Source organism: Pectinophora gossypiella, chromosome 23 (genome assembly GCF_024362695.1).
Source record: "Pectinophora gossypiella chromosome 23, ilPecGoss1.1, whole genome shotgun sequence".
Classification (NCBI taxonomy): Eukaryota; Metazoa; Arthropoda; class Insecta; order Lepidoptera; family Gelechiidae; genus Pectinophora; species Pectinophora gossypiella.
In genome coordinates, this window is record NC_065426.1 from 10,578,583 (window position 1) to 10,602,081 (window position 23,499).

At 39.4% G+C, this 23,499-nt stretch overlaps 1 protein-coding gene across 6 annotated transcripts in view; it reads right to left on the reverse strand.

The window, feature by feature from the left end:
- Nucleotides 1-23,499, reverse strand: part of LOC126377502 (uncharacterized) — a 104,922-nt gene extending 81,423 nt beyond the window's left edge. For all 6 annotated transcript variants that reach the window (XR_007567867.1, XM_050025241.1, XM_050025244.1 and 3 more), the window contains exon 1: nt 23,119-23,499. The gene's annotated coding sequence lies outside the window, so the exon portion shown is untranslated. The remainder of the gene's footprint in view (nt 1-23,118) is intronic.

Consider the following 23,499-nt stretch of genomic DNA (forward strand, 5'->3'; position numbering starts at 1 on the left):
AATGTCACATGTGAAGCAATAGTTAGTACAGTAGCACAGTTCAGTGCACTAAATAATAAATACATTTTAAAAAGGCCATATCGAAACTATTCTTCTAAAAAAGGCATTATTCAAATTGGCACAAATGTCCAATTGTCCTGAAAGTTAGTGGGCCCAGTTGCCACCTTCAGAAAAATGTTAAACTGGACCTGTGAGACGAGTTAGCTGACTCTTGGCCTACAGAAAGATTAGAGTTAATAATTCCGTGCTTAAGAAGGCACGTTAAGCCGAAGGTCTCGGTTACTACTTACTGATGTAAGTACGTAGTGTTTGAGCTATGTCAGGGGTTTTTGTCGACTAGCCTAAACGCCAGCACCAACCCGCAGTAGAGCAGCGTGGTGGAGTACGTTCCATACACGCTCCGGTTGTATGAGGGGAGACCTGTGCCCAGCGGTGTTTACTAGTTTTGTTATTATCTTGACTTCACCTTCAGGGTAGGCAGGTGGATATTTATATATTTCTAATTACTCAAGTGTTCTCATTTAAACCATAATTACATCTCGATAAACATAGTAGGTACTTTTATATACTAGCAGTACCTCAGGCTAAAATTAATCTGCGATAATACATATATTTAAATGAAACTACATTCAAATGAAGGTCAGGACAAGTGGTAATTTGTACAAAATTATTTAGTTGTTGTGGATTTTTTTTAATAATTACGGGTCAGTCACTTCACTTCTTGTTGTTTATGTCTGTGTCGTGGCCAGAACTTAGAATTGATCATTTCATGAAATGGTCATATTTCTTGAAACGTCAACGTTTAATGATATTTCAATCAACGTTTGGCCATATCGTGTCTATGCTATGTGGTGTAATAAAATTGCGAATAGTCGATTAATTTCTTAAGTTCAAAATTATGTACCTATTCGATATGGAAAATTGTATAATAACATCGATTCATCGATTATAATATCAATCAAGTTTTAAATATAATCGACACCAGCGCCACTACCGATGGATACAGTTACTAATTTTAAGATATGATTGCCAACGTTTGGCCATATCATGAAGTAATCATACATTTAGTTGCCCATATCGTTAAGCGTTTTGTGTTCATTGATCTGGCCAAACTACACCATGATGTGGCCAACGTGTGATATTCTATTTTATGAAGTATGACCATTTCATGAAATGATTAATTATAAGATCTGGCCACGACATATGCACCGTTTATGAACGATGATTCTGCCAAACGTCAAAATTAACATTATTCAAATTGCACTATATTCTTACTTTTTATTACACAGATTTCAAAGGTAGGTTTAGTTTTATTAAAACTGCGATGATAAACAGCATAATAATAAATGCTTACTTTCATTCTAATATTTTTCCTTTATATGAAATTATCAAACCTCCTCTTTAACTTCAAATTACTTTTTCCATAAATACTTTTAACCTATGGTAACCCCGAGTAGTGTGACCATGCGTCCGCCATCTCGCAAACCTGTCGAGACCGCATACCGCGCGCGCGTTGCGTCACCGCATGCGTTAGAAAAAAAAACTCGCGTTCAAGTGAAGGGTTCTGAACAGGTAATTAAGATTAATAACATTAATAAGTTATAAAATGCAGGCAAGTTTTTTATGAGGCACGTTTCGAAATGGTTGAAGCTTATTATGCTTTACATAGTTTAGTAAGTACCTACGTAGTATAGTGGATGAATAGTGTGGAGGTATTATGTTTCTATTGGACTGGGAATAAAGGAAAAAATACCGTACTGTATAGAATACGGTCAGCTGTTTATCATTTCTGTAATTATTTAGTTATGTAAATGTGGTAATACACTGCTGCTAATTCCTGTAGACAGCATCTAATTTTAAGTTATATCTGTCATTTTCTTATCTGCCGAAAAGGAAAGGTACGGTTAATCGACAGGCATAAAATTTATGCAGTACACGTAAATTTTAGGTGAAAATTTAAAAAAGCCGTCCAAAAATTTATATTGGCCAATAACCCGACAGAATTAAGTTGACAGCACGCATCAAACGGGTTGCATATCAGCGAGAAGCCTATTTAATTTGCCCGGGTTATTCATTCATTTTAAAATTAACAATTGTCAATCATCTGTCCCTTTCCTTTTCGGCGGATAAGAAAATGACGGGTATGACTTAAAATAAAATTAGGAAGGGTCTGCAGGAATCTTTTTAATCTCCCTGGTCGTTCTGTTTAAAGATACTATGCATAATAGTTATAAATAACACTTCACCAACTTTTACATCTACTCTGAGATCAGACAAGTAATTGACTTGTTGCGTGCGCGCCGCAGACAGCGAGCTATGATTGGTAGATATTCACTAATGAACGATCGAAGACGCTGGGAATATTTTAATTATGATTAATTGTTGTTAATACAATGCCTAACAAATTGGACACATGTGAACAAAAAAACTTTAATAAGTGGTCGTGACATTTAATTTTATACCACTCGGACTTACGCATAAGGGGTAGCAAGCAACGCGCCTGCGTCGAATCCGGTGAGGACATATCACAAAAATCACTTTGTGATCCCTAGTTTGGTTAGACATTACAGGCTGATCACCTGATTGTCCGAAAGTAAGACGATCCGTGCTTCGGAAGGCACGTTAAGCCGTTGGTCCCGGTTACTACTTACTGATGTAAGTACGTTGTCGTTACATGACTCTTGTCAGGGGTCTTTGGCGGCTCAATATTAACCCTGACAGCAGGGTTGACGAGGTTGGTAATCCACCTCATAACCCACACGATAGAAGAAGAGTGATAGGACTCTAGTTTCCAATACAATAAGCCACAAATATCAAACTTATTGGAAGAATCTGGGTTCGATTCCCGGCTCTATAATAAATAACCCTGACTCCATTATTGATAAGGTTATTGACCTCACAACATACACGAGAGAGATTGATAGATATTATAACGTATTACAGGAAACTAGGAGTCCCGGGTTCGATTTCAAGTCGGTTCAATTGAGGAAACGTGCATTTCTGATTACTTGTGGTTCTGCTCTTATTTTTTTTTTTAATAACAAGTGTTAACTTATGATGTACGGTCACGAGCATTAATATGTATACACTTTGGTACCATGTCGCATTAACTTTTTTGACAAATTGAACTGTAAGTCTCAATAAATGTCAAATATGTTAGTGCGACAGAGTCCTAAAGTGGGTACATTATATTGCGCATGACTGTACATTTGACATACGGACCCCTAAACACTACAGGCACACGCTAACAGCTCTAAAGCGTGTGTCGTAAGGTCTAATGGAGAAATATTTGCCGTGTGTATTGCTAAACTGTAAAGCTGTTGATAGTCGCCGCAGTGCTCAATTATAGCACGCAGCTGGTGAGAAAATTGCTATGATATTGAACTGTAGTGCTAATCTATACACAGTAAGATGATTCCGTGCCTCGGAGAGCACGTTAAGCCATTGGTCTCGGCTATTAGCCGTAAAAAACACCTCCACCAACCCGCACTGGAGCAGCGTGATGGAGTATGCTCCATATCCCCTCCGGTTGATTGACGGAAGACCTGTGTCCAGCAGTGGGACGTATATAGGCTGTTTATGTTTCCTTTTTGGAAGATAAGAAAATGACAGGTGTAATCGTGAGCTTCCGTTATGTTTGTTTAAAATCTTTTTTTTTGACGTGCTGAAGGCTCTCACCCGGTACAACGTTTAAGACAACAGGCCTGAAGGTGCCCAGTTTGGCCCGAACCTCGGCTCAGGGCGTCGTCTGAGAGGAGAAATATTTGAAGCGCTGATTGAAGGAAATCGTCGACCACGCCGGCGGGGTCGGTATCGGGGTCCTGAAGTGTTTGTTGCCGCGAGCTGATTGGCTGCCTCTATGGCTGGAGTAATCGGGTCGTCGGGATCGTATATTACGTCTTTCGGACGCCGATACTTTTCAGTATCGTCCCTAATGTTTAAAATCAAATCTATCACGTAGTACCCTTAATTCAGATTTGTCCTCAATCTGTTTTAGGATTTTGAAACAATACCTTTTTAATGGGAGTATGGGACGCAGATATAAATCTTGATATGACATAAAATATTGCAATAAGGAACATAGGAAACAATAGATTGGCACACACTCTCTGATTCACATAAAAACCCATTAAACTCATGATAACTACTCGTAAACAATGAAATAAAGCATTGTGAAAGATGGAAGATTAATTGAAGAAGTGCTTGTGAATTAAATACCTGTTAAGTACAATTCGTTTCGTAAGTTATAGAAGTGATCCTATTTGCGCTTCCCATTTGTTCGGCCTAGTAGTTACTGCCATATCACCAATAAGTCACGACAAAAAAAGGGTATTAGGAATAAAAAATAAAGGTAATTTTGCAGGGCGTATTATACGGGTTTTAGTTTTGACATTTGTTTGCATTGCGCACTTACTTTTATATGCGCAAATGTCAAATTGCAATATTACTTTTTTAGATGAATTCCTTCGATATGGCCTTTTTAACCCCCCAGAATATTAAAATTCTAAATTCAAATTTGATATTTCAGGCTCACTGCTATCACGTTGGACTAACAGACAGCTCGGTGAGGTGCGGTCACTTCGTTCATCTTGCGTGAGCATATTATGTTATGTTATCCGAAGATGAAATCATTTGTAGGGTTAGTTCAGTCGTTGAAACTCATTGAAATACTTACTTACTAAATACATTAAGAGCCGTTGGTCCCGGCTATTAGCCGTAAAAACACCTCCACCAACCCGCATTGGAGCAGCGCTATATGCTCCATACCCCCTCCGGTTGATTGAGGGGAGGCCTGTGCCCAGCAATGGGACGTATATAGGCTGTTTATGTTTATGTTATGTTACATTAAGAGTGCAGTCTCCGCAATATTCCTAGTTTATTCTACTTACCATTAAAGTCGTGTTAAAAGTTCGTTCTCAATCTAGCAAAGAAGTCTTTTATTGATATTGGTGCTAATTCCTGTAAACACCATCTAATTTTATTTTAAGTTATATCTGTCACTTTCTTATCCGCCGAAAAGGAAAGGGACGGGTAATCGACAAGCATAAAATTTATGGAACACACGTCAATTTTAAGCACAAATCTAAAACAACCGTCTAAAAATTCGCCCGGGTTATTCATTTATTTACTCATTCTTCCTAAAATTAAGAGCTGTCAATCATCCGTCCCTTTCCTTTTCGGCGGATAAGAAAATGACAGGTATAACTTAAAGTAAAATTAAGAGATGTCTGCAGGAATCGGGGCCATTATTTTATTTACTTATTTGTTTTTTTCTTTTTTTTTTAAATAACATAAACAGCATACTTCCAGGGCACAGGTCTCTCATTAATCAACCACGCTGTGTTTTTTTTTATTATTATTGTTCTGTGTAGGATGTACGTGAGCTTATATTATGTTATATATAATTATTTCACACGTCGTCTAAACAGGTGTTTCACTAGAACGCTCCGAGTATCTCCGAGGGCAAAGCATCGCAAACAATCGATACAATACAACAGATCGGATTGTGCAAGTATTGTTCCTTACATTCGGTAATTTCTCACCATTGTTACACATCTATTATAGTAACGGTATCATAGACACACGGACACAATCGCCATAGTGCTGTCTTACATGAACTGTCGATAGATTTTGATTTTGCACTGCCCTATTCCACAGTGGGAAATTGGCGTGAGTATCGTATACAAGTAGCCATACAAGTAAATAGAAATAGAAATGTTTCATTGCGACCATATGTTCGTACACATTGTGGTGTTGTAAAAATACAGAAGTAAGTATTATAGTATCAACATGGACCCGGTAAGGGCACTACAACTGGTAGAGAGGACAACATACTTAATTATTAGTCAGTGATACAATTTATATTTTACATACTATATTTTAACAATATTATTGCACTTATCCACCACTTATTACTTTCCGTGCTTCAGAAAGCACGTTAAGCCGTTGGTCCCGGCTGCATTAGCAGTCAGTTATTAACATACCTAACCATCAATCCGCACTGGGCCCGCGTGATGGTTTAAGGCCCGATCTCCCTATCCATCCATAGGGAAGGCCCGTGCCCCAGCAGTGGGGACGTTAATGGGCTGATGATGATGATATATTTTAAGTATTGTTTTATATGTTTACTATGATTTAATTTAAAAAATGTTATTAAGAATATTCATTTTAATTTATCATTATATACTCGATATTGACATCGTAACCAATACGGAGGGAGATGATTCAGACCACGATTCTGAGTTGATATCAAGAGGATTTTCCTATAGAAAATTCATGATAATTTTCTTCTTCTTCTAATCCTTTTATCTCCTGTTGTGATGCAGGGCTCCAACAACAGATTTCCACTCCACTTCATACATAAAACCTTGTTTTGTACAGACACTACACATAGACATTATCGTACACGCGCATCTGTGTGCGTGACGTCTGACGCATGCAATTGAAGACTAAAGACCGACAGAGGGTGAGGTAAGCCTAAATCAGCCGCTGGTGGGGAGCGGAGAGTTCCCGTTCTGTTCCATGCTATAGCGATGTCGATAGTATCGATAGTCATACAACACTAAATAACACCACCAACAAGACAATGTGCTTGCTAACGCTGTAAAGGGTTTTTATCTCAGCATAACAAGCGGTTGCAGAGAACTGTGGTGGAGTACGCCCCGTATACTTGTTGGAAAATTAAAGTTCCGTAATTAGGGTACTTACATTTGGAGCGAGAGACGTTTCGGACACAGAGAGACAGAGAGAAGTTGGAAGCGTTTGAGATGTGGTGTTGGCGAAGGATGGAGGGTATAAGCTGGACTGAAACGCTGTCAAAGGAAAAAGTGCTAGAAAATTGTTGAAGAAAGGAGAACCATAATGAAGACTATAGAGAACCGGAGAGGAAATATGATTGGCCACCTGATACGACACGATTCATTTATGACAAACATCATAGAAGGAAAAATTGAAGGGAAGAGAGGAAGGGGTTGACCTAGGAGAACATTTATGAAACAAATAAAAGAGAAGGTGCAGGTCGTGTCGTATCAGGAGGTGAAGGATTTGGTGGGAAGAAGAGAGGAGTGACGATTACTCCACCGACAAGACCGCAGCTCTTAAGTAAAAAAAGAGAGAATTAGGGTACAGTACTCCATCTATTATATTATTAGTAGATTTGATTCTGTCGTACTGCGTAAGCAGCCAAGATGGCGATCCCCGATTGGTGGCTCACATGAAGTTCGGCAGGCCGATTGAATGAATGATTTGACACTTTATCGGTGACAAGTCAGTCCAATATGTTTCCTCCATTCACAGCGTAACATAAGCTCAGGTAAGGAGTACGTCCATCGCAAGATTCTAACAGACACATCGGTGAGGTGTGGGTACTTACCACACCTCACCGATGTGTCTGTTAGAATGTGACAGGTGAGACGTATCGCCGTCTATTGGTCGAGCTGCGTTTCAGAAGCAAGCTGTGACTTCTTTCTTTCTTTCTTTCTTTCATTCATAAATTCAAAATGTATCTGTAAGAAATAAACCAGCAAAACTAAGGTTGAATCTATCTTTTCGCTTGGAAGATTTCAATATTATTTATATCGCATTGTCGTGTTATAATGTCGGTTCGGTTCTCATGCGTGTTTATACGAAATCAATCTGATAATATTTTTACTCTCACGGCTATAAATGGGAGTAAAAATTCACATGAAAAATTGGTAAGAAATTAAAACAAGACCTTGATCACGCGAAATAAGTCACCATCATCATCATCATTATCAGCCGTACGACGCCCACTGTTGAGCATAGGCCTCCCCCAAGGATCTCCACGACGATCGGTCCTGTGCTGCTCGCATCCAGCGGCTTCCCGCGACCTTCACCAGATCGTCGGTCCACGGACCTACCCACTGAGCGTCGTCCGACACCTGGTCGCCATTCGAGAACCTTTCCGCCCCAGCGGCCATCGGTTCTCCTCGCTATGTGTCCTGCCCACTGCCACTTCAGCTTGGCATGGAACACACGTCAATTTTAAGCACAAATCTAAAACAACCGTCTAAAAATTTTACATTGGCTAATAACCCGTCAGAATTAAGTTGACAGCACACGTCAAACGGTTTGCATACTAGCGAGATACCTGTTTGATTCGCCCGGGTTATTCATTAATTTACTCATTCTTCCTAAAATTAAGAGCTGTCAATCATCCGTCCCTTTCCTTTTCGGCGGATAAGAAAATGACAGATATAACTTAAAGTAAAATTAGGAGGTGTCTGCAGGAATCGGGGCCATTGTTGATATACTATACAATATCACAAAGAATCAATTCAATTTATAAACAAATACGTAGGTATCGTAGAATAACGGCTTTAATCTACGTCTAGCCAGATCGATTTACAAATCCCATAATATTGATCGAACTATCGCTATTGTTTATAAAATACGCGACGGTTTAATGTAAACAGTATAGTGAAGGCGGCGTGATACAAACAGAACGCCTAAACTGCTGGACCGATTTGGATAAAAATTGGCGCTTAGTTTTAAACCCATAGACGGGCATAAAAATGTATCTCTCCTTCCGAGAAACTGTGAAAGGCATACGTACAATACAAGACATAAAAATAAAATTGCGATTCAAAATTCTAGATTAAGTAAAATAAATTCATTTTTTTGGGGGCTATATTTAAAATTTGTCAGAAAATAAATTTAAAGCTCATGTGAAGCTTACTTTATGTAAAAAAGCTTATTATAAGATTAATAACTACCTAAATGATAAAAATGTCTGGTATTGAATGTGTTCCTCTAGTTTAAATAACTTGTAATGTATACTCTCATTGGTTTTTCCACTGAATTCCACTTTGAGTTCATGTTTGCATCTTTTTTTTTTTTTGACGTGACTTATTGTAGATTTGCCGCAGATGGCATTAACTACTTGGCCGGACAAATGGGGAGCGCTGAAGGCTCTCACCCGGGCATGTTTGCATCATCGATATTGATATCACATGGTTTTTCCGTGGTCCATTGTTTGAGTGTTGTGCTGACGATCCGGAGGCCCCGGGTTCGAATCCCGGTGGGGACAAATCACTTTGTGATCCCTAGTTTGGTTGGGACATTACAGGCTGATCACCTGATTGTTCAAAAGTAGATGATCCGTGCTTCGGAAGGCACGTTAAGCCGTTGGTTTCGGATTACTTACTGATGTAAGTACGTAGTCGTTACATGAGTTATGTCAAAGGCCTAGAGCGGTTCAGTAATAAATAACCCTGTTATTATCATAATTAAAGCACATAATAACGGGTTCTTACCGCGTTTAAATGGGGATATGAGACTCCCGATATTTCGACACTGTTGCAAGTGCCATGATCACGGGATGACTGATGAGATTGGAGTGGAGTATCAGGAGTCTCATATCCCCGTTTAAACGCGGTAAGAACCCGTTATTATGTGCTTTAATTAAAATAACCCTGACACATGATAGAAGAAGGAGACATGGTTTCCAGGATAGGCTCGCCCCCTATTACATGAGACTTAAATATAGCTGGCGAGGAGTAGGTGTGATAGTAGGTATACACCTCTGCCTACAACTTCAGGGATACGGGCGTGATTCTATATCTATTATGTTAAAATTAAAACCAAAGTTCAAGCCAAGTCACAGGCGAAATGCTAATCATTACTTTCTCCTATTTTCCTAGCCGTAAGTTGATGACTCCTCACCACAGAGTTGCAAGCCTGCTGTCCGCTGCGTTGCAGTGTCAGCCAATCAACGCTCACCTCACGTGCGCAGGAGTCGGGCGTGAGACCGCGCCGGTTCACACTCACGTCCCGACTATACTATCAGTGTTGTAGCTTCTTTGCGTCATTGTCTTTGATTTGATGACAGATTGTTATTGTAGGTACTGTAGAAATAGAAACTTGACACTCAAATACTCTCAATAAGTGCGCATGACCATACTTTGAAAAAAAAATGAATACTTTCCAATGTGATGATTGCTAACACGGTTAACCCTATTAACCCTTTAAGGATTATACGTAGACGCAATTTAGCGGCACATAATAAGGATAAGAATCAATGAATGAATAGCCCGGGCGAATAAAATAGGCATCATAATTCCGTCAATATAAAATTAGGGAGGGCTTTATAAATTTCTTCCTAAAATTGACGTAAATTTTATGCCTGTCGATTGCCTGTGCCTTTCTTTTTCAGTGGATAAGAAAATAACAGGTATAACTTGAAATAAAATTGGATGGTGTGTACAGTCATGAGCAATATCATGTACCCACTTAAGAACCCTGTCGTACTATCATATTTGACATTTAAAGAGACTTACGGTTTAATTTGTCAAAAAAGTTGATGTGATATTTCAAAGTGAATAATCACCGTACAGGAATTAGCACCATTCTCTCAGACAGCTTTTCAAATTACCAATGTTAATTCTAAACTACTTCGCTAGTTCGTAATTTAAACTCGGAACTTGCGTATAACATAACTTTTCACTCTTGGGAGGGAATCAAATGGAAACATTTCAATGAAGCTACCAGACCGTTTAAATATATGCGCGGAGTCTCCATTATTGTTCCTGAGAACATGTAACTTTTCCGCATTTTTCCTAGCATAATTATACGTTGAAACAGCGTTACTTTGTCACGTTTTTTTGATAAAGGAATGTTATTGATACGTGTACGTAGTCTACGTGAAGATAATGAAGATGCCAATTGAGATAACAGATGTAAGTTATGCGATGAAAAACGTGTTGAAAAGCTCAGAAACTGTTTTGAAAAGTCGAACTGTTACGCGTGACAAGCGGTTACTATTTTATCTCTCGAAAGGGGGTGAGGTCGGCGTGTAGGGAATTGTTGGGGGGCGGAGGGTTACCGTTCTATATGTAGTATTATTCTTTATTCTATGCTGTTGGTCCCGAGTCCCGAGTGTCGATGTTCTTAGAAAAGGTTCAATACGATCTACTATGCAGCGGTAAACGCGCTCGGTCTGCGATTGTTGAAGTTAAGCAACTTTCGCAAAGGCCGGTCATAGGATGGGTGACCACAAAAAAAAACATCTCGAGCTCCTCCGTGCTTCGGAAGGCACGTTAAGCCGTGGGTCCCGGCTGCATTAGCAGTCGTTAATAACCATCAATCCGCACTGGGCCCGCGTGATGGTTTAAGGCCCGATCTCCCTATCCATCCATAGGGAAGGCCCGTGCCCCAGCAGTGGGGACGTTAATCCGATATAAACGATCTACTTTGAACCGGCGTGCGAATAACCGATTGATAAATGTGGAAGAAACAAGAGAAGTGTGTCAAGATCGAAGCAAATGTAATTTCATAGCCTCTGCTTACCCCGGTGGGAAATAGGCGTGAGTTTACGTAAGTATGTACGGTCCCAAATATCTTCTCTCGTGTGGGTTGTGAGGGTGGAAGTCCCGTGGTACACCGACTTGCTTTTCAAATGGAGAACGCGAGTTCGAACCCCGGTACCAAACTTGCACCAATGTGTTATTAATTTATCTTAAATGCAGTATTCACTAAAACAGTTGGCTCGATCATTATACACGACGATACAGCTCACCACATATTAGGTGTGGGTGCTTATATTCAATATTCTTTATTTGCATACTATGATGGTATACAAGTTTGTAAGTTACATTATGAGTTTCACATCATAGACCCTTTCGGGCACAACAAAATAGAAGTTTAAAAGAGAGAAGGAAGCTTTTCACTAGTGCTGTATTAACATTTATTAATTAGAAATTATTTTATTTTTTTAATAAAGATAGGCAGTTTATTATAAATTTTGATGGACATCACATATGGGCTAGAAGAATGCAGGACGAGTCTAGATATAGGTAAATTTAATATTTTTCCATGACGGAATGTGTATTTTACAGGGAGATCTTCGCGACGTTTAAAAAAATCTTGGTATTTACGAACAAATTTACAAATTTCACGAATGTACCTCTGCCTACCCCAATTGGTATATAGTCGTGAGCATATGTTATGTATGTAATGAGAGAAAAGGGTACGTCATCCGTAAATTCGCGTACTTTCATGCATTATTTAAGTTAAACAACTTTCTCTTATGTAACAAGCGTTTTATGCAAACCGTAGTTACTTGACCACTCCTCATTCTGATGGTATCGTACTGATAATCAACGTTTCATCATCTTTCATCGTCGAATTACGTAAATGAGTATATTTGATTGTTATCTTTTGAAACGGAAATCTTTCGCTACCTATAGGAAACGGTAGGTGAATAGAAAAGGTGTTATGAAAATGATATGTTTCAGAAAATTTATAAAGTGGTGTTTACCTGAAGGGCACAGCTAGATGTTATAGACCGGTGAGCATGAGACAAAGAAAACTCCCTTTGAATTTGTACACTGTATAATTTTAAATATACAAATTTAATTATCCATAGGTAGGTAGAAACCCTATGGAGGGAGACAGGTCGCGCTTTGGTCCGTCAGGTTAATTGTCACTCCGTAACAACCATGGGATATCACTATGTTTAAAACACTGTCCGTACACCTGTAGGCACCTCACTTACTCGAGGACCTCCGACTATCAGGCCTACCTGAGGCGTTCCGGAATACCATACAGGTGATGAGTTGAGGCCGGCTCAGGCCAGGGCGTGCTGGACGATGGCGGCGCAGCGGGCCAACTGTTACGCAGCTGGCGGGCTGCACGTCCACCGGTCAACCTCGCAGACCTTCACCGGGCCTTATCCGGTGTGTTGACAAAAGGAGAGGCGCGGCACATCCACATGCGCGCCGCACAAAGGAAAGCTTCGACGTGCAAACAACCAAGGCAAGCTCCGCCGAAATGAAGCTTGAAATAACTTGCAAACGCAGAAGAAAACAGTAGCAATCTTCATTCACAAAATTTGTTGAAATAGTCTGATCCAATCATAAACTTCTTCTTAGATTAAAACTTGCAAAACGTTAGAAAATTAAAACGTTAAAACTTTAAAGAAAAACAGAAAAAAACAACCCCATCTGCAACAAGGAATAGCAATGATTAGCATGTGGTTCAGCTGACAGCGTGGCAAGGCAACTCACGAGTGTAAAACAAAGAAAATAACTTACAGGTTCATCCGGGATAGTTGGGCATCGCTCGGATGAAACCTAAACCCACCCACTGGACCTTAGGCGATGGGATTTCAGTGATGTTGCTGAAAACAAGGACCTCGAGGTTATCACAAAGTTGGTGCAAAAATATGCACGAAGAATTGCGAGGACTCACCATCTCGGTTAAGTTGTTTATTTAAATCGAGACATCGGCTCTTGATGTCGCCGATAAATCGTGGCTTTTAATTTGCCCACATTATTGTTACGGCAGTGGAGTCTCCGGCGCTCTCGCGACCTCCCCACTTTCCATAACCTGTCTCAGCTCAGCCAGCTGTCAGTCTGACACAAGAACCACGAACAAAGTTGCCAAACTAGAAAAAATCTACCAAACCATAAATTCGCCGAATCAACGACAACAATCGATCGACTTGTTTGATCCCAAAATTTAAACAATATAATTATAATATATCAAAAATAAATGTTGCAGATAATTTAATATACCAAATTTTGAAGAAAATAAAATAATCAAAAATATTCGGGCCCATCGATAACCCTGCAGCGCCATCTGTGATTTCCTGCGGGTAGAATATAAAAACAACGTTATATCGTCAGAAACCACAAGATGTCGCTACAAGGCTCGTTGGTCCGAAATGCTTCGTTACAATACCCCCCTACCCACGAGAGGTTTCGAACTGGGTGAGAAACACGGCTGCCCTCAGCCATAGAGCCTGGAGCGCACAACCAGTCTAAATTTAAAAAAAAATTCTCTAAAGACGAGACGACAAAACAATTCATAAAAAAAACGTAACGAAGCACAACTCAAACATCTAAACAGCACAACCCTAAGCACAACAATTACCCCGACCTGTTATTCTTCACCATTCATTGATCACCTTTCACTTCTTTCATAAAGTAGCACCCAGTATCCATTTCACTGGGTGTTACCCACATTCATACCCCTGATGAGCTGACGACTATCTTAGTGTCACTCGATATCCCAATTCTAAAGACAAAGACAAAACAACAGTTGCTAGAGGCTTATTTAAGGAGTCACTACCCGCTCCGTCGAAAAACAAAAAAAAATAGTCAACCTAAAGAGGTTTCCTATTTAAATGAATTTCTAATAAATGGCTACTATAAAGCCTAAAAAATGTTGTCACGAGCAACATGAAAACTATATTAAATAGTTGGCTATAACCGCCCATAAAAAAAAACATAAACGCTATATTGAGCGTTCATAAAAACGCTGCGTTGCAGACGCTAGTGTGTATGGGCCTTATCAGTGCACCATAAACACACTAAAAAAAAACATAAAACGTATACATAAAACATTTATAAGTAAATCTAGTGTTATTAAAAAACAAAAGACTACATAAAGAAAAACGTGACAGTCATAAATAGGTTGTCACCTACTAGGTCCTTACTAGCGACACAAGTAAACACCAAAGTTTTAAATTTTTTTTTATAAAATGTTATGAAAGCTAACCAATGAAAAAGAACAATAATGTAACTTTCTTTATAAATGTAAATTTAGAAATTGAGCCAAAAACAATGATCCAAGCCGGTAAATTTTGTTTTTAAAAAAAATATGACTAGGGGAACACGGGGCAATTTGAAAATTAAATTTTTAAATCTTTTATATGCCAAGAACCTAAGTTCTTGCCACCAAATGAAACCAAATCGTACACCAAGGGTGATAAGACCTTTTTAATCACACACTGCTCGTATTTTGGGGCAAGTTTCGAGGCTTTAAAATTAGCGGCGTCACTCTGTACGTACGTTTTCCGCCACACTACTTGACCTTCGCGCAAAGTATTAACGTTACGGCGTCGCAGGTTGTAGTACTTCGCGTTCGTCGTGTGAGCCTTCTCGATATTAATCCGAACCTTATTAAAAATATCCCGAAGGACCCCAAATTCACCCGCATACTCGTCCCTTGGCATAGAGACCTCATATTCCCTGTCATCATTATAAAAAGAACCGTTAATAATTGGTTCCCGGCCATGGACTAAAAAGAATGGACTAAACCCAGTGGTTTCGTTCACTGCACTATTCATTGCAAACTGCACCTTAAATAAATTAACATCCCATGCCCTATGATCGTCAGCTACATAAGACGAAACAGCTGTCATGACTGTTTTGTTGTACCTTTCCACCATGTTAATCTGTGGCGTATACCTAGGCCCGTAGTGAACTCGTGGAATATTGTACTTCTTGAGAAGGCCACTGAATTCTGATCCCGTGAATTGAACCCCATTGTCGGTAATTACGGTTTCAGGAATCCCGTGAGCTAGAAGCACATAATTCTCAAAGTTTTTAGCTACTGCAGCACTAGTCGCTCGACGAAGTGGAAATAACATGGTGTACTTTGAAAAACAGCATGTTACTACTAAAAGGTGCATATAACCCGAACGTGATCGTGGAAGAGGTCCTACCAAATCTACGGATACAGCTTGAAATGGCCTATAGCACTGCTTAGGCTGACCCATGATCCCAGGAGTGAGTTTGGTCCTGTGCTTATAAGCGGAACAAATACTACATTTGTTAACAAAATCAAGCACGTCGCGGTACATTCCTGGCCAGAAATACCTCAAACACAACCTACGGTGCGTTTTAAACACTCCGAGGTGTGCCGAGGTCGGTGGTTCGTGGTTTTCGGACATGACCTGCAGACGGTTTGACTTTGGCACAACAATCTTCCAATCAAACTCCTGAGTCAGGGCATACTTACCCTTGCTGTATCGTAGAAGAGTACCATTTTCGACGCGATAATTGGGATAATTTTTGGGATAAGCCGTACATCCAGAGTAAACCTTATCATACCACTCATCACCGGTTCCTGCATTTGGAGCATTGATGGCATCCACATGCAGCAATCGTGAGAGGGCATCAGGGACGACATTATCCTTCCCTTTCCTATGCTCGATTGTAAAATTAAATTGGGATAACCTACAACCCCAACGAGCTAAGCGTCCCGTAGGATTCTCCAAATTCATGAACCACCTAAGTGAAGCGTGATCGGTTACGACGGTGAATGGTCTACTACCTAAATATGGTTCAAATTTTTCAACCGCGTACACAACTGCTAACGCCTCCCTTTCGGTAGCACTATAGTTACGTTCGTTTTTGTTAAGGGATCTGCTGATATAAGCGATAGGGCGGTCATGGCCATCAATATTTTGCGCTAAGACACCTCCTACGCCAAAATTCGATGCGTCGCAGTGAACTGAAAATGGTTTACTAAAATCAGGGCAGGCTAAAATTGGAGCTGAAACTAATGTGTTTTTTAAAGTGACAAAAGCGTTTTCTGCATCCTGGTTCCAGATAAATTTAGTTTTTGAGCTGGTAAGAGCGTGTAAGGGTGCCGCAATGGTGGAGAAATTCCTAATAAACCTACGGTACCAAGAGCAAACACCTAAAAAGGTTTTTAATTCCTTCGAACTTTTGGGTACCGGGAACTCCAGAACAGCACGAACCTTATCGGGATCCGTTCTAAGCCCAAACTCATCCACTACATATCCCAGATATTTTAAAGAGCTACGGAAGAATTTGCTCTTCTCAAAGTTAATTGTTAAATTGGCGCTCTGTATTCTTTCGTGAAGCCGTTTTAAAAGAAGTATGTGCGTTTCTAGATCTTCAGCAACTACTATAATGTCGTCGATGTACACGAATATCATGCCTTTAGTTACGTCACTGCAGAAAGGGTGTCCAAACAACATGTCCATGAGCCGTTGTTGGCGAGCAGGAGCTCCGCATAGGCCGAATGGCATAACTTTAAATTTAAACAACCCCCTACCAGGCACTGTAAAACTCGTCTTCTCCTGTGAGCTAGGGTCGAGTGGAATTTGCCAAAAGCTCGATTTAAAATCCACAGAACTGATATATTTGGCATTCTTGAGGCTATCCAATATCTGGGGTATGTAGGGAATGGCATAAGCATCGCCTTTCGTCACAGAGTTGAGCCTCCGGCAGTCCAGACAAAATCGCCATGTACCGTCAGCTTTAGGAACCATAAGGACCGGGTTGTTCCAAGGGCTCTCGCTCGGAGCGACGACGTCCAGCTCCAGCATCCTGTCCAATTCCTTATGTAGTTCCTTCTGCTTTTCCGGTGACATGGGATAAGGTCTACACTTGACCGGTGGCGCAACCCCAGTGTCGATGACGTGCTGTGTAAGATGCGTCCTACCTAAACCCTTGCGCTCGAAAGAAATGTCTTGAAATTTGGTTATCATAAGCTCCGCTAACTCCTTGTGTTCATTGGAAAGACTGTGATAAGCTTGTATAGAGTTGACTGGCATTTCTATAAACTTTTGTGGACCTGTCATGTAGGAAACACTTTCAAAAATTTCTGGCATCAAATTGTATGCCCGCCAAAAGTCTACGCCTAAAATAACATTTAATTTAATACTGGGTATTATAAAGAATTTCAAAATTTTTGTTACACCATTAAATGTAATGGGCAACATTAAAAATCCTGTAGAGGTACACTGGGAACCATCCGCAACAGTAACATTAGTTTCTTTACTAGACTTCACTGTGAAACCTAAAGATTCAAAATATGTATGTGCTCCATTACCTAAAATAGAAATTGCTGCACCTGAGTCCAGTAATCCATAAATTGACAAATCCAGGACATTAAGTTTCAAATATGGTCGAACGTCATCATCATTGGGCTCGAACAAAACGGAAGCTACGTTGTTAAGCTTAAAAAAATTAGTTACTAACTGTAACCAACGTTTCCAATCCCCATCTTCGACCTTCGATGGAGGATCGGCGTTATTGTCCGAGCAACCTAGTTTTTTGGGTTGTTACATTTAGGGCACGACCTTACCGTAAACCCTAAATGACCGCATTTGAAACATTTGACTGTCTTGTCCCTACACCTTGCGGTTGAGTGAGTAGACACCTTACATCTTTTACAAAATACTGATTTGTTAGCCGTTGATTTTGTATTATAACTACCAGGCTTTTCATTACTTGGCGGGTGTTGCTGCCTAAAAGTTTGAGCCTGAATTGGTGGCTGAACTGCCGAGACCTGTTCCGTTTCCCTAACATCGGCGGATTCGCTGACGGGCATTACATGTTTCGTTTTGCATTTGTACACGAAATCATTACTTAAAATAGACTGCTTAGGTGGTTCGACAAACAGCTGTGTCATTTGTCGCGCAGATTCTATTTTACGGCATTTATCTTTTAGTTCAGCTATCGTAGTTATGTCATACAGTGCTAACTGTTCTCTAAAAACGGGCCTAATATTGTGCATTAAAATTTCAAATTTGTCATTATCCGAAAGAGGTCGTTTCAATTGTGAAAACATACAGTTCATAACTGCAAAATAGATGTGTGTTGGTTCATCCTGTCCTTGGGTGCGAGCTCTAATCTCCCCCAGCAAACGATAATCGAAATCAACGGGTGCGAATTCCTGGACTAAAAGCTCACTTAATTCCTGCCAAGACGATACCTGCTCCTTAACACCTCTGTACCATAGAAGACCTTGGTCCGAAAAGAAACAAAAGGCGGACCTGAAAAGTACACTGTCACTGACCCCGAACGCTGCGGCGCGTTCACCTATCGATTGCAAGAACGTATGTGGACTCGTACGGCCGTCGAACTTAATGTTCCACTTCATTAAATTAATTGCTGAACCATCTGTCCCTTTTCCCCTGTTTTCCTCTTCTGGGTCGATGACGTTTTTTGTTGACAACAATTTCTCCAATGAGTGACCGCAAGCTATAAGATTTTTATTCAGCTTCAATTTTATGTCCCTATCGACAGACTCCGTGCATACCACACGCTCAAGACGGTGATGAAGATGATTATATAAAGCCCTAGCACGCATAAGGTGATGACGTTCCCTAGACTTCACTGCTAAATCAAGTTTTGCCTGCAGCTCCTTCAGCTTTTCGGTGATGATTGGGAATTCTGCCTGTGGTCTTCGTTCATCATCCATTATTTCATCCGGAGAGAAACCAGTGATCAACTCCCTAAGCTGTTTCTTCAAATTGAGAACAGTATCAGCCGGTGCTTCTGCACGAATACTCACTTCATATATTAATTCATCACGGAGCAGTGAATGTAAATAAACAGTTTGGATATCCATGGTTGTGTTTCAGAGTTATAATTTTAAGATTGAAAAAGTGGTTTGAAGTAAACTGAAGTAAATTTATGTTTCAAAATGTACCCGTCTGCCTCCAAAACTTATTTTCTAAAATATGTACTAAATTTTCCTTAAATATAAACCAAATAAGTGTAATTATCACACAACATCAATTCTTTATATCCCTGTAGTTAATTTTCACAATAATAAAAGAAACAACAGTGTTTTTAAATAAATTTTGTTGAAGGTTATGTTTATTTTTATTGTTTATTTTCAAGTTGAAGGTAATATATTATTCAATATGCAAAGATGGTAAAGGAAATTTACTACTGAATACTCAATAAAGTTGATGATGAAAGACAGTTCTATAATTATTTCTATAAAAACAAATAAGCAAAATGTTTGCCAAGCAGCGACACAACTATCAATATGATGATGAAGCAAAGTTACAGAATATCAATTTTTATAACTAATGTCCTGTTATAAATGCTATAAAAAACTACCTTTATATGTTTTCAGAAAGTGATAATAATTGATTTCAAATAATAGGGTAATTATGTTTGTTTTTTAATTAAATAATATATGTTTAGCAAAAAAAAAAAAAAACTTAATCTATAAAATTGCTAGTTTGCATCAAAAAAAAAAAATGTTCAAAATATGGTTTTAACCTGTAGTTTGCATAAAAAGGTTAAAAAAATAAAGATAACACAAATGTAGTAGTAAAATATCAATAAGCCCTAGAATAAACCATGTAGGCCTTCAATTTGGGTTTAATCTTATTGCAGAAAATAAGTATATAAGTTAGGTCTCTAATAGGAGGCCTATAACTTTACTTATGCTAGGACAGACACAACTTAACTTAAGATGCAACATAAACACAAACAATTCTCTCAAAATCCCATCACTTTTAATAATAAAAAATACACTGTTTTCACTAAATTTAATCTTAAAGTTTATGCCAACACCACTTATATTCTAAAATGGTTGTACAGAGCGACAATTTCACCAAGAAGGGCGCCACTGAAACACTAAATTTTTGTAATTCCAATAGAATAGAATTCAATTAAAGAGAAGTGGGCCGTTAGGTAAAGTATCACTCTGTGACATGACCATGTGCTAGCACTATATTTAAAACACTGTCCGTACACCTGTAGGCACCTCACTTACTCGAGGACCTCCGACTATCAGGCCTACCTGAGGCGTTCCGGAATACCATACAGGTGATGAGTTGAGGCCGGCTCAGGCCAGGGCGTGCTGGACGATGGCGGCGCAGCGGGCCAACTGTTACGCAGCTGGCGGGCTGCACGTCCACCGGTCAACCTCGCAGACCTTCACCGGGCCTTATCCGGTGTGTTGACAAAAGGAGAGGCGCGGCACATCCACATGCGCGCCGCACAAAGGAAAGCTTCGACGTGCAAACAACCAAGGCAAGCTCCGCCGAAATGAAGCTTGAAATAACTTGCAAACGCAGAAGAAAACAGTAGCAATCTTCATTCACAAAATTTGTTGAAATAGTCTGATCCAATCATAAACTTCTTCTTAGATTAAAACTTGCAAAACGTTAGAAAATTAAAACGTTAAAACTTTAAAGAAAAACAGAAAAAAACAACCCCATCTGCAACAAGGAATAGCAATGATTAGCATGTGGTTCAGCTGACAGCGTGGCAAGGCAACTCACGAGTGTAAAACAAAGAAAATAACTTACAGGTTCATCCGGGATAGTTGGGCATCGCTCGGATGAAACCTAAACCCACCCACTGGACCTTAGGCGATGGGATTTCAGTGATGTTGCTGAAAACAAGGACCTCGAGGTTATCACAAAGTTGGTGCAAAAATATGCACGAAGAATTGCGAGGACTCACCATCTCGGTTAAGTTGTTTATTTAAATCGAGACATCGGCTCTTGATGTCGCCGATAAATCGTGGCTTTTAATTTGCCCACATTATTGTTACGGCAGTGGAGTCTCCGGCGCTCTCGCGACCTCCCCACTTTCCATAACCTGTCTCAGCTCAGCCAGCTGTCAGTCTGACACAAGAACCACGAACAAAGTTGCCAAACTAGAAAAAATCTACCAAACCATAAATTCGCCGAATCAACGACAACAATCGATCGACTTGTTTGATCCCAAAATTTAAACAATATAATTATAATATATCAAAAATAAATGTTGCAGATAATTTAATATACCAAATTTTGAAGAAAATAAAATAATCAAAAATATTCGGGCCCATCGATAACCCTGCAGCGCCATCTGTGATTTCCTGCGGGTAGAATATAAAAACAACGTTATATCGTCAGAAACCACAAGATGTCGCTACAAGGCTCGTTGGTCCGAAATGCTTCGTTACACTTTTAGTAGGTTGATATTAAGTTATTAAGACTTTAAGGTTATAACACCTACCTACTTCTTCTTCTATCGTGTGGGTTGTGGGTGGATTACCAACCCCATCAACCCTGGTGTCAGGGTTATTATTATTGAGCGCTGACGTGACTCATGTATCGACTACGTACTTATATTAATAAGTAGTAACCGGGACCAACGGCATAACGTGCCTTCCGAAGCACGGATCATCTATCTTACTTTTGGACAATCAGGTGATCAGCTTGTAATGTCCTAACCAAACTAGGGAACACAAAGTGATTCGTCCCCACCGGGATTCTAACCCGGGACCTCCGGATCGTTAGCACAACGCTAAAGCACTGGACCACGGAGGCCGTATAACACCTGCTGAAAGAACAGTTAATCTTTCGCAATATGAGTAACAGTCACAACTCATGCCCATACTCCCTATTGGGTTGGGCAGAGTTACAAATCATCAGGCTTATTTGTATTTTTGATGCGTATTAGATACGTATTAGATGCAAAATAATAAATTAATTGGTTGCACATAAGACCTCCTGGTTACATGTCGTTTCTGTAATAGACCATAAACACTTACAAAGACATAAATTTTATAATTATGACAACTAATGGTTCATAATTTCACCACCGTTTACAAATAATTCGCTGGGCTCAGTAACTGCACTTTTGCTCTTTGATTGTAGGTAACTAGGTACCTACCTACTCCTAAGATGGATTAACGAACCATAAATTATGGTGACAGGAGATCAGTTTATTGTACAAACCATGACGAACTCCATGGTCTAGTAGTAAGATCGTTGGTCTATCGATTGGGAGGTCCCGGGTTCGATATCACAAAAATCACGTTGTGATACCTAGGTTGGTTAGGACGTTACAGGCTGATCGCCTGATTGACCGAAAGTAAGATAATCCGTGCTTCGGAGGGCATATTAAGCAGCCGGTCCCAGCTACCTACTATTTATTTTCTTCATTAAACAGATAGGTAAGGAGGTAGGTACCTAGGTAGGTAGGTATGTTGTCGTTACACACAAGGGCCTTTGGCGGCTCAATAAGAAGGTACCCTGACACCAGGATGATGAAGTCGGTCATTGACCTTACAACGCACACGAGTGAAGGTGGACTATCGATGTCACTAGTCGTAAGAAAAAAATATCACCTATATAGGTAGGTACCTATAATGTGTGTATATTTTAATATTGTTAATGTAGGTAGGTATATGTGTGTCGAAGTTATTACCTAAATAAACTTTTTATATATTTTATTAATATTAAATTAATTTGCAGCCAAATAAAGTAATGAATTGGTGTCCAAAGATTTAGAAGTAGATAGGTTAATTTTATAGCTATACCTAGTAATTTTATTGACAAACGTTTTAAAAATAGAATGTCTGCATTGGAAAAAACAAACGAACGAAAGTTTGTTTGTCGAAGCAAAGGTGAAGTGGCCAGTTTGACCTTCGTTTAGAAACTAATCGAGAAGAAATACCTACCTACCTTCCTACAGCCTGGCTAAATAAACAGCCAATAAGTTTTGTTTATATTTTACTAGCGTCTAACATCTTTATTTAGAAACAATTAGCACAAAAATGCCATAAAACATTAAGATTCTTATTAGAAAAACTTACCTTTCGTCAACAATGTGTCCAATAAAAAACCTTTGACGGAAAAGTTATGCCACTAACAATTCAAACACATTTACACATTGAATATTCTATCTGTATTTTAAAATTATGCGATTACAAAATCCATAATAAACAGTAGATAGGACGCAAACCCGTTTCTGTTAAGAAATTCCTTACGGCACAAGTTTTTTATACAAAAACGGAACTTCACACTATAATATTTGTAGATGTTTTTCCAAAAATGTCGACAAAAAAGTTTTTATTTAGTTTTAAACGATTTCACTTTAAAAAGTTATAAAATTCAAAACATAATTTTTTCGATCTCGCGCACGCGTATTACCGACACCTTCCTTGCACGACGCAACAATACGACTGGCGGTCGTC